Source organism: Pan paniscus, chromosome 12, assembly GCF_029289425.2.
Source record: "Pan paniscus chromosome 12, NHGRI_mPanPan1-v2.0_pri, whole genome shotgun sequence".
NCBI lineage: Eukaryota > Metazoa > Chordata > Mammalia > Primates > Hominidae > Pan > Pan paniscus.
The window spans coordinates 48,741,581-48,753,756 of NC_073261.2; positions in this window are offsets into that span (position 1 = coordinate 48,741,581).

The window sequence follows — 12,176 nt, forward strand, 5'->3', positions numbered from 1 at the left end:
ACTATTCTTCCTTACCCTTTCAGCTAAGTATTTTATTCTCCTTGAGCATCAGTTTTATATATTGAAGATTAAACTATTATTTTATTCCATGTTCCTTTGTGTATTTACCTTAGATAATTACTACGATACCAGTTATAAGACTTAAAAATACGATTTTCTATGCCTGCTTAGTAATCAGTATTACAGAATTATTTAGTTTCTAATTCTTGCATTTCTGCTTCTTTTTTTTTCTTTTGGCTTATGTACAAAATTGTAAACTCAAGAGATTATTCTTTAAGCTAAATTGTTATCTTCTAAACTGCATAATTCAGAGCTAATCACTTATTTAGCATTCTATAAGTACTCCTTTATTAATTGATAGTTGTATCTAAGTTTTTCAACTGCCACAGTTTTACAAATTTCTCACATTTAAAAGATAAGAAAGGGCCAGGTGTGGTGGCTCATGCCTGTAATCTCAGCACTTTGGGAGGTTGAGGCGGCCAGATCATGAGGTCAACAGATCGAGACCATCCCGGCCAACATGGTGAAACCCTTTCTCTACTAAAAATACAAAAATTAGCTGAGTGTGGTGGTGTGCACCTGTAGTTCCAGCTACTTGGGAGGCTGAGGCAGGATAATAGCTTGAACCCAGGAAGCAGAGGTTGCAGTGAGCCAAGATTGTGCCACTGCAGTCCAGCCGGGCAACAGAGCAAGGCTCCATCTCAGATAAATAAATATATAAATAAATAATAAGAAGGAAGAAACTAATATTATTATATAAACACCTACAAATCTATAACCTTCCATATGTCAATTTCAGTTGTTTGGGCAATGCTATGTGTCGTTTGTTAGTGAGTGTCTTGATGCATTCCTTGATTGAATGAGATTCAGTGGAAAAGTTTGCCTTGAGTAATTATGGTGAAGGTGAGAGTATGGAAACATGTAGGAATACCTAACAAAAGATTGGACATCTCAAACTGTCATAAGCAATAGAAAGCACTTGGGGGACTTGTTGAAATGCAGGTTATATTTCCGAAATTCTGGGGTGGTACCCAAGATTATGTATTTTTAATTACCTGTCAAGTGATGTGGATGCTTCTAGTTCACAGGCTGCACTTTGGGTATGAACGTGATAAATGTTTCCTAATCAATTAAACCATTTCTCATGGAGAAGTTTTCTTGGCTTGTATAAATGAAGATTCATACATACATGAATGCAACAAATATTTATTGACTTTTCCTGTGTAACAGGCAATTCTCTAAGTGTAAAAATACAGCCATAAATAAATAAGTTCCTGTTCTCACGGGTTTTATAGATCTTATATTTGTGTGTGTGTGTATGTGTGCGCATGTGTGTGTGTGTGTGTGTTTAAGCTGTGGGAGTAGATCAGGGCAGAAGAGGAGTAGAATGGTAGAAATTAAACAAGTTAGCAAATAAATAAGAACCTAAACAAAGGGTATCCTGCAATGGGACTATTTACCACAACTCCTATTATCAGTTTAGAAGCTAACTAAGCCATTTATTCAAATAAACAAGCTTGAGTTATTCTTTAGCAAATATAACACACTGAATTGAGCAAAGAAAATACTAGGCACCCCTGAGATCTTTCTGGTCCACTTAGGTCTGATTGTCCTGCCTGACATAAATCATACAACATAGATTCGAATATCAGGTGCCATAACTTTGTCCTGATGGACCAAATGAGTCAGCTGAATTAAAACAATTGTAATTGCCTGATGGGTTCATCCTGCTCACTGCACAGGCAAAATCACTTCACTGAGATTGCAGCATTGCAGTACAGAAGGCGTTTAATTGACATGAGGCCAGCCCACTCAGGAAAACTGGATTTGTCACTCAAATCGGTCACCTTGAAGGCTCAGAGGCTAGGGTTTTTATGGACAATTTTATGAGCAGGGGACTGGAGAATGGGTGGTGCTGATTTGTTGGGAATGAAATCATAGGGGGTGTGGAAAACAGTCCTCAGTCACTGAGTCTGTCTCTGGGTGGGGTCACAGGACCAGTTGAGTCATGAGTCTTGGGTCTGGATGAGGTCAGTCTGAAAAATATCTAAAAAAAAAAAAATCTTAGGTTCTACAATAGTGATGTTATCTGTAGATGCAATTGAGAAAGTCACAAATCTTGTGACCTCTGGCCACATGAGATTTGTGAACTCTGGCCACATGACTCCTGAGCAGTAAGGGATTATAGAAACTACACTTACCTTGTGACCACTCATTAGTCTTACAAAGGTGATTTCAGCCCCCAAACAGGGAAGGGATCAGTTTTAAAGAGGGACAAATATCATTCTTGTTTAAAAGTTAAACTATAAACTGAATTTCTCCCAAACTTACCTTGGTCTGCTCTCAAAAATGGCCAAGGACAGCTTGGAGATCAGAAGCAAGATGGAGTCAACTATGTCAGATTTATCTTATTGTCATCATTTTGCAAAGGTAGTTTCACAATCAGTAGTTTAATGATTAGTCTAGCCCTCCCCCTTGCAGAGATAAGCTGGCATATAAAGGTAGGTAGGTGTGTGTGTGTATGTGTGTGTGTGTGTGTGTGGTGTGTTTGTGTTTAAGCAATGGGAAGGAAGTAAGGCTGGAGGAGAAGAATGGCAGAAATTAAACAAATTAGCAAAAAAATAAGTACCAAAACAAATAGTACCTTGCACTGGGAATATTTATCCTAACTCCCTATCAGTTTAGGAGATAACCTAGTCAATGATTCCTAAGCAAATAAACAAGCTTGAATCACTCCGGTCCCAGCTCAGGACTGTTTTTCACCATTACAATTAAAACACAGTAAGATCCTCATCCACACAGCCATCATATAAATAGGAGAATCCTGGAAAATGGAAGAGCTTGGGAAAGAGAACTCAAACCTGAAGAGCTCCAAGACAGAATTCATCAAATGGGATTTCAACCAGTCCTAAAGAGAAGAACTTTGGATCAAATTAATATTTAAGCTGAAGTAAAACTGATCAAACTAGAAATAAATGAGATACTGTTCACTGACAAGTCTAAGTGTACCTGCTACCCAAGAAGGGTGGGAGCTCATAAAAATGATAAAGAAATGACAAAAACATTACACATTTTTGCACATTTGATTGTAGTGTCAGCAGCTTAATGATTATATTATGTAGCCACAGACTAAATCCTTAGACCCTTCTCTTTTGGTCCTGTTTTTTGTAACCTTCTGCTACAGAGGACTTTTGTGATATTGTCACTCAACTGGACACTGATGGTGTGCAGTAATAACAGAAAAAAATTACATGCATCCTTTGCTCTGGGAAAAAGTTGAATGCTCTTCCTATCTGACCATAATCCAACTAAAATCTGAAGATCTTGGTGAATTCATTGCATAAAAAGAAATTCAGGCCGGGTGCAGTGGCTCATACCTGTAATCCCAGCACTTTGGGAGGCCAAGGTGGGAGGATCACCTGAGGTCAGGAGTTTGAGACCAGTCTGGCCAACACTGTGAAACCCTGCCTCTACCAAAAATACAAAAAATAAAAATAAAAAAATAAGCCACGCTTTGGGGTGGGTGCCTATAGTCCCAGATACTCAGGAGGCTGAGGCAGGAGAATTGCTTGAACCCAGGAGGTGGAGGTTGCAGTGAGCTGAGATTACATCACTGGACTCTAGCCTGGTCAATAGAGTGAGACTCTGTTTCAAAAAAAAAAAAAAAAAAGAAAGAAAAAAAATTCAGTACACACTGGCTAGATGAATATAATTATTGAAAGTGGATTTTCTAAGAGATGGCAGCCCCTTTGAGTTCATGTTCCCTTCCTTGGCTACTTTACATACTCATATCACAATTATTGTGCAACAACACAAAATAAACAATTAGTTTTGCCGACTTGGCAGCCTTAGGGGGAAAAGCATTCTCACGGAGCACACATTATTTTCTTATCAGAAATAAAGGTAGCATTTCAGCCTGAAGTACCTGTCTCAGTTATTTTGCTATTCACAGGTGCAATAAGAACAACTATGAGTAGGTCTTGTCATCCATCTTTATGACTTGAAAAGTCCACTCTGATGTTGTCTGTCCCAGAAATAAGTGAGAATATTTTCCCAGAATGATTCCAATCTTCAAATTAAAAACTAGAGACTCCTTCAGTACAGTAGACAATTTTTCAGCTGAAATTAAAGTTTCAATTGATTCCTTACTAAATACTTCAACTCAGGGCCTAATTTATCCTTCCTTTCTTCTTCTTGTTCTTCCTCCTCCTCCTCCTCTTCTTCTTCTTCTTTTCTCTCTCTCTCTCTCTCTCTCTGCTTCCTTCTCTCTCTTTTCTGTTTCTTAAAATGTTCTGGATACTGCCTAGTCTAAAAATAACTCCATCATCTTTAAGCACTTGAGTATAAATAAAATGAGTACAGTCAACTGTCCATATCCGTGGCTTCTGTGTCCATAGATTTAATAAACATGAATCAAAAATATGTAGAAAAAATAATTTTGTCCGCCTTGAACATGTACAGATGTTTTTCTTGTCATTATTCCCCAAACAATACAACAACTATTTACATAGCATTTACATTGTATTAGGTATTATAAGCAATAATCTAAGTGATTATAAGTAATGATTTAAAGGTGAGGATGTAACTCACTAGAGATTATTTAAAGTATACAGGAGAATGTGCACAGGTTACATGCAAATACTGTGCTATTTTAAATGAGAGACTTGAACATCTGCAGATTTTGGCATCTTCAGGAGGTCCTGGAAACAATCCCCCATGCATACAAAGGGACACTGTAACCTAATGAGTATATTATATTTTACAAGACTATATACACTGGCCATTTTGGGAAAAATTTTTAAAATCTTTTTTCTCCCTAGTTTGTTCTTTTCTTCTATACCTCTGAAAGAAGCTGTATTCTTTACATTATTTATTTTGCTGAGAGGAATGACATAGAAGGGGCCCCTTGGCACAGACTGTTAAGGAAAGGTGGTCAAGGCTAAACACTATTCAAGATAAAGTAGAATTTTTGAAAGGTTAAAAAAAATAGGAAAATATACATTCTATTATTGATGTGAAATAGATTTTTTTATTTAGAGAAAAAAAAGGAATTGGCCCTGATGGCAGAAAGGAAATGTTAAACTCACAAAAGTCAAATGAATATTTCTTCTAAAGTTTAAATAATATAATTATCAATCATAAAGTGCCCTACATTTTATATCCTGTTACAATTTCTAAATGCTTCCCCATATGTTTTGATATAATTTTGTCCTCATAAATATCCTTGTGAAGGAGGGTGGGGAGTTATTAATTTTCTCTGTTATTCTCAGAGGCAGCCCCAAATCCTTGCTGAGTAGATTAAATATGCATAACTTCATTTTTCATTCCCTGACTGATTCCAGAGTCAATATCTTAATATTGCTAAAAGAAGTTGCCTTCCTTAAACTAAGGCCTCTGTGATACAGAGAGAATATTTATAAGATAATAAGTAAAGCATTTGTATGAAGAGGAGCCCAGGTATTATGAAAAAAAGTATTTCACATTTATTGTATAACTTTAATTATTGGAAGGGAAATGTTTCCCTTCCATAAAATTTCCCATAAATATTTCCCATAAAATAGTGATATATGCTTTTATTAAAATACGTTTTTAAAATAAATTTTTCTGCATTCTAAGATTTAACTCTTGCCTACAAGATAAAACTCTGAGTCTCCTGCAGACTCAAGAAGGGCTTGCTTCACAAACACGGAATCTGTAAAAGAAAACACCAAACCTTGCATCAGAGGTGATGATCTCTTGTGCACCAAGCCCTGGAATGGAAGTCAGAGCATCTGATGAAGGTAGTAAGCTTCACAAACAAATGCAAGCTCAGAATCAGGAGAATGGAGTTAACTCCATTGAATTCCAAGTCACACAATGTTAAAATAAGCCCTGGGAAAATGGAAATGACATTTTTATAAGGAGCAATGAACATGGCTCTTTCTTTTAGGAGGAAGTCATGGAAAGAAAGACAAAGAAAAACAAAAAACAAAGCCAAGTAGATTTCTCCATACATCTCTGCAAAACTTATTGTTTAAGACCATCATGAAAATATTTCATCACTTAGCGAGAGTCATTGGGAGGTAAGTCTTTACAGATTTTTGTGTTCCATGCAAATGTACATACACACATACTGCAGCCATCCATTTATGTATATATATGTGTGTGTGTGTATATATATGTGTGTATATATATATATAGTGCCCTACTATATATATAGTGCCCTACTATATATATAGTGCCATACTATATATATAGTGCCCTACTATATATATATAGTGCCCTACTATATATATAGTGCCCTACTATATATATAGTGCCCTACTATATATATATATATTCTATCATCTCAATATCCAAGACAGTGCTGTCTAGTAAAAATATGTGAGTCACAAATGCAAGGTAAATATGAATTTAAATTTTCTAGTGATCACATTAAAAAATAAGATAAATAAGTAAAATTACTTTTTAATTTTAATTTAATTTTTATTCAACCTATATAGCCACAATACTATAGTTTTAATATGCATAGTAAACATTTAATAATATATGATTATATATTGTAATATGTAATCAACATAAAGGTAATATCTTATATTCTTGAAGATGGAGAAAACTAGGACAATTTGTGGCATTATTTATTTCTATATCTATGAAAACCCAAAAACAGAAACAACCGGGTCTAAACCTTTTGAACCTAGGAATAACGACATGTTCATTTCATCCATCATGTGCATGTATTATGGAAAAATCTGAAAAGTAGTTTTCCTTATCTTTATTCTTTTGGGTAATTAATAATACCTGAAACACGAGTCAAACACAAGTCAAGTTCTATTAGCAACAAAAAGTTCCTTGGCAATGTTAAATAAATTGGAAAAAAATGGTTATTTAATGAAAGTTACTCCTCAATTTTGTGTTATGAGCCATGCTTGATAATTATCTTGATACGCATATATTTCCCGAAGGTACACCAAAATCACTGGAAATGCAAGTCATGTGAAAAGAGGGTTTTGCATAGAAATAAGAGTATAGCTTGGACTAAGATATTAGGCCACTATCTTAAGTTCTTATCCGGCTACCTTTTTCTTGCAGTTACTTGAGGAAATTAAGATGCATGCAGGAGACAGTAGTTCCTGAAGGAATATGTAGCCAGGCATTTAGAACTTTAATCCTAGTGATGTTCTGGAATGAGAAGGGCTTGAGTATATGTAAGTATAGTTTGCTTGTGCTAAAGAAAGGAATAAAAACAAGTTAGTTCCTCCCTAATGGGTAGAGAGACAGGTGCAATCCTGTCTCTTTGTAGCCTGTGATAAAAAGACATGTTTGTGAGTGCATGCATGGCTATGAGGAGGGTATTAAAACCCTTCCCCCATCACATCCATAATGCCTTGTGTTCTGCCAAAGTCCCTTTCTCAACCTCTTGAGAAAACAAGTCTGTTCCTTAGCAGAAGAAAGAAAGGTCATCATCTAGATGAAAACATGCAGGAAATCTACTTAATGCATTTCATTTTCCAAAGTACAAAAGTTTATGAATTCCATAACAGTTAATAGAAGCAGGTTGTTAACAAAGCAATGATTTAGTCTTTTAGTCATTCTGCCAAATCTTGTAACTTACTTTTACAAATTATTTTGTTCTCTTTAATAAAAAATGCAATGTAAACAAAAGCACTACTGTCACTTACATGAACAGAGACAAGTCAATGTTCAAGTCACACACCTGTTTTGGCAGTGCTTGGTCCAGATTTATTTTACCTTGTTCAAATACAGAAATTAGGAGGTGGTGTATTAAGTACCATAGAAATCAGAAAGAGGAGGAAGGAAAAGATTAGTATTGAAAAGACTTTAAACTGTTAAAAATGAACCACTTCAGTTTCCAGCGGAAAACTTTGATGTAATTGATAGGCTTTCTAGGTGCAACGTGAGATCAACTCCATAAAAGTGGTTCAGAAAGTCACCAGAGGCAAAGGGTGAAAAGAAAAGGAAGAAAGATAAATTACCAAGACAAAAAAATGGTGGACAAATGGAGAATGATGGAACACGGAAAATTTTCTATACACTAAAATGTTCACGGAGCTTATTTGTTGTTTGTGCAGTTACAGTGAATTTTAAAGCTTAGTTTTATTTTTATACATTTTCTAAAATCCCTGTACTGCATGTGCAATAACTTTATAAAACAAAAAAATTAAAAATGGTATGAAATACAAAGAAAAATTTAAATAAGAATAAAAAGTGTTGAAAATAGTTACAAAAACATTATAAAATAATGGGACTCCAGAATTAATGGTTTCACTTACTTCATGTAAATTTTTAGAAAACAGATTATTCTAAAAATACACAAAATAAGAACGATGTAGCACAACCTAATGTGTATTTTGAACTTAATTTATACTTATAAGAAAAGATAAGTACAATAAAATGGTAATGAATGAATATATCATATTATAAATCAATATTCTGAAAACATTTACTAGTAAAGAGAATCAAATATTTCTGAGTATCATTTATGTAACATTAAGCAGAATGTAATACATAGTGTAACAGGTTGTCACCGTATGAGAAACTCTAGTCTAGATTATTATAGACTAGAAATGTTGCCCACTCCCCTAAAAAAACACAAATAGTGTTTTACTTTTTTTACTAAATATTTACTAAAATTTTAAAGTAGTTATAGCTTTCTGATACATGTATAGATGTATGTATATATAGATATATATGTATGTTATTGTGTGTACATATGTATTTATGTATATTTTATCTGAATATCTTTGCAGGCTCTTCGGTATAGCCTTTTAAATATTAGTGCTATTATTTCTTCCTATTGCATGAACTAATTCTGGAATAATATTAGGAGTAATGTAGGTATTATTTTTAATAGAAGCACAATTTATAGTATTCTATCCTTAGGGTATTAACAATTCTTTTTTTTAAGTTTTTTTTTTCTTTTATTATTATACTTTAAGTTTTAGGGTACATGTGCACATTGTGCAGGTTAGTTACCTATGTATACATGTGCCATGCTGGTGCACTGCACCCACTAACTTGTCATCTAGCATTAGGTATATCTCCCAATGCGATCCCTCCCCCCTCCCCCCTCCCCCCACCCCACAACAGGACCCAGAGTGTGATGTTCCCCTTCCTGTGTCCATGTGATCTCCTTGTTCAATTCCCACCTGTGAGTGAGAATATGCGGTGTTTGGTTTTTTGTTCTTGCAATAGTTTACTGAGAATGATGATTTCCAATTTCATCCATGTCCCTACAAAGGACATGAACTCATCATTTTTTATGGCTGCATAGTATTCCGTGGTGTATATGTGCCACATGTTCTTAATCCAGTCTATCATTGTTGGACATTTGGGTTGGTTCCAAGTCTTTGCTATTGTGAATAATGCCGCAATAAACATACGTGTACATGTGTCTTTATAGCAGCATGATTTATAGTCCTTTGGGTATATACCCAGTAATGGGATGGCTGGGTCAAATGGTATTTCTAGTTCTAGATCCCTGAGGAATCGCCACACTGACTTCCACAATGGTTGAACTAGTTTACAGTCCCACCAACAGTGTAAAAGTGTTCCTATTTCTCCACATCCTCTCCAGCACCTGTTGTTTCCTGACTTCTTAATGATTGCCATTCTAACTGGTGTGAGATGGTATCTCATTGTGGTTTTGATTTGCATTTCTCTGATGGCCAGTGATGATGAGCATTTTTTCATGTGTGTTTTGGCTGCATAAATGTCTTCTTTTGAGAAGTGTCTGTTCATGTCCTTCGCCCACTTTTTGATGGGGTTGTTTGTTTTTTTCTTGTAAATTTGTTTGAGTTCATTGTAGATTCTGGATATTAGCCCTTTGTCAGATGAGTAGGTTGCGAAAATTTTCTCCCATTTCGTAGGTTGCCTGTTCACTCTGATGGTAGTTTCTTTTGCTGTGCAGAAGCTCTTTAGTTTATTTAGACCCCATTTGTCAATTTTGGCTTTTGTTGCCATTGCTTTTGGTGTTTTAGACATGAAGTCCTTGCCCATGCCTATGCCCTGAATGGTAATGCCTAGGTTTTCTTCTAGAGTTTTTATGGTTTTAGGTCTAATGTTTAAGTCTTTAATCCATCTTGAATTGATTTTTGTGTAAGGTGTAAGGAAGGGATCCAGTTTCAGCTTTCTACATATGGCTAGCCAGTTTTCCCAGCACCATTTATTAAATAGGGAATCCTTTCCCCATTGCTTGTTTTTCTCAGGTTTGTCAAAGATCAGATAGTTGTAGATACGTGGTGTTATTTCTGAGGGCTCTGTTCTATTCCATTGATCTATATCTCTGTTTTGGTACCAGTACCATGCTGTTTTGGTTACTGTAGCCTTGTAGTATAGTTTGAAGTCAGGTAGTGTGATGCCTCCAGCTTTGTTCTTTTGGCTTAGGATTGACTTGGCGATGCGGGCTCTTTTTTGGTTCCATATGAACTTTAAAGTAGTTGTTTTCCAATTCTGTGAAGAAAGGCATTGGTAGCTTGATGGGGATGGCATTGAATCTGTAAATTACCTTGGGCAGTATGGCCATTTTCATGATATTGATTCTTCCTACCCATGAGCATGGAATGTTCTTCCATTTGTTTGTATCCTCTTTTATTTCCTTGAGCAGTGGTTTGTAGTTCTCCTTGAAGAGGTCCTTCACATCCCTTGTAAGTTGCATTCCTAGGTATTTTATTATCTTTGAAGCAATTGTGAATGGGAGTTCACTCGTGATTTGGCTCTCTGTTTGTCTGTTGTTGGTGTATAAGAATGCTTGTGATTTTTGTACATTGATTTTGTATCCTGAGACTTTGCTGAAGTTGCTTATCAGCTGAAGGAGATTTTGGGCTGAGACAATGGGGTTTTCTAGATATACAATCATGTCATCTGCAAACAGGGACAACTTGACTTCCTCTTTTCCTAATTGAATACCCTTTATTTCCTTCTCCTGCCTCATTGCCCTGGTCAGAAGTTCCAACACTGTGTTGAATAGGAGTGGTGAGAGAGGGCATCCCTGTCTTGTGCCAGTTTTCAAAGGGAATGCTTCCAGTTTTTGTCCATTCAGTATGATATTGGCTGTGGGTTTGTCATAGATAGCTCTTATTATTTTGAAATACGTCCCATCAATACCTAATTTATTGAGAGTTTTTAGCATGAAGGTTGTTGAATTTTGTCAAAGGCCTTTTCTGCATCTATTGAGATAATCATGTGGTTTTTGTCTTTGGCTCTGTTTATATGCTGAATTACATTTATTGATTTGCATATATTGAACCAGCCTTGCATCCCAGGGATGAAGCCCACTTGATCATGGTGGATAAGCTTTTTGATGTGCTGCTGGATTCGTTTTGCCAGTATTTTATTGAGGATTTTTGCATCAATGTTCATCAAGGATATTGGTCTAAAATTCTCTTTTTTGGTTGTGTCTCTGCCCGGCTTTGGTATTGGAATGATGCTGGCCTCATAAAATGAGTTAGGGAGGATTCCCTCTTTTTCTATTGATTGGAGTAGTTTCAGAAGGAATGGTACCAGTTCCTCCTTGTACCTCTGGTAGAATTCGGCTGTGAATCCATCTGGTCCTGGACTCTTTTTGGTTGGTAAGCTATTGATTATTGCCACAATTTCAGCTCCTGTTATTGGTCTATTCAGAGATTCAACTTCTTCCTGGTTTAGTCTTGGGAGAGTGTATGTGTCGAGGAATTTATCCATTTCTTCTAGATTTTCTAGTTTATTTGTGTAGAGGTGTTTGTAGTATTCTCTGATGGTAGTTTGTATTTCTGTGGGATCGGTGGTGATATCCCCTTTATCATTTTTTATTGCATCTATTTGATTCTTCTCTCTTTTTTTCTTTATTAGTCTTGCTAGCAGTCTATCTATTTTGTTGATCCTTTCAAAAAAGCAGCTCCTGGATTCATTAATTTTTTGAAGGGTTTTTTGTGTCTCTATTTCCTTCAGTTCTGCTCTGATTTTAGTTATTTCTTGCCTTCTGCTAGCTTTTGAATGTGTTTGCTCTTGCTTTTCTAGTTCTTTTAATTGTGATGTTAGGGTGTCAATTTTGGATCTTTCCTGCTTTCTCTTGTGGGCATTTAGTGCTATAAATTTCCCTCTACACACTGCTTTGAATGCGTCCCAGAGATTCTGGTATGTTGTGTCTTTGTTCTCATTGGTTTCAAAGAACATCTTTATTTCTGCCTTCATTTCAT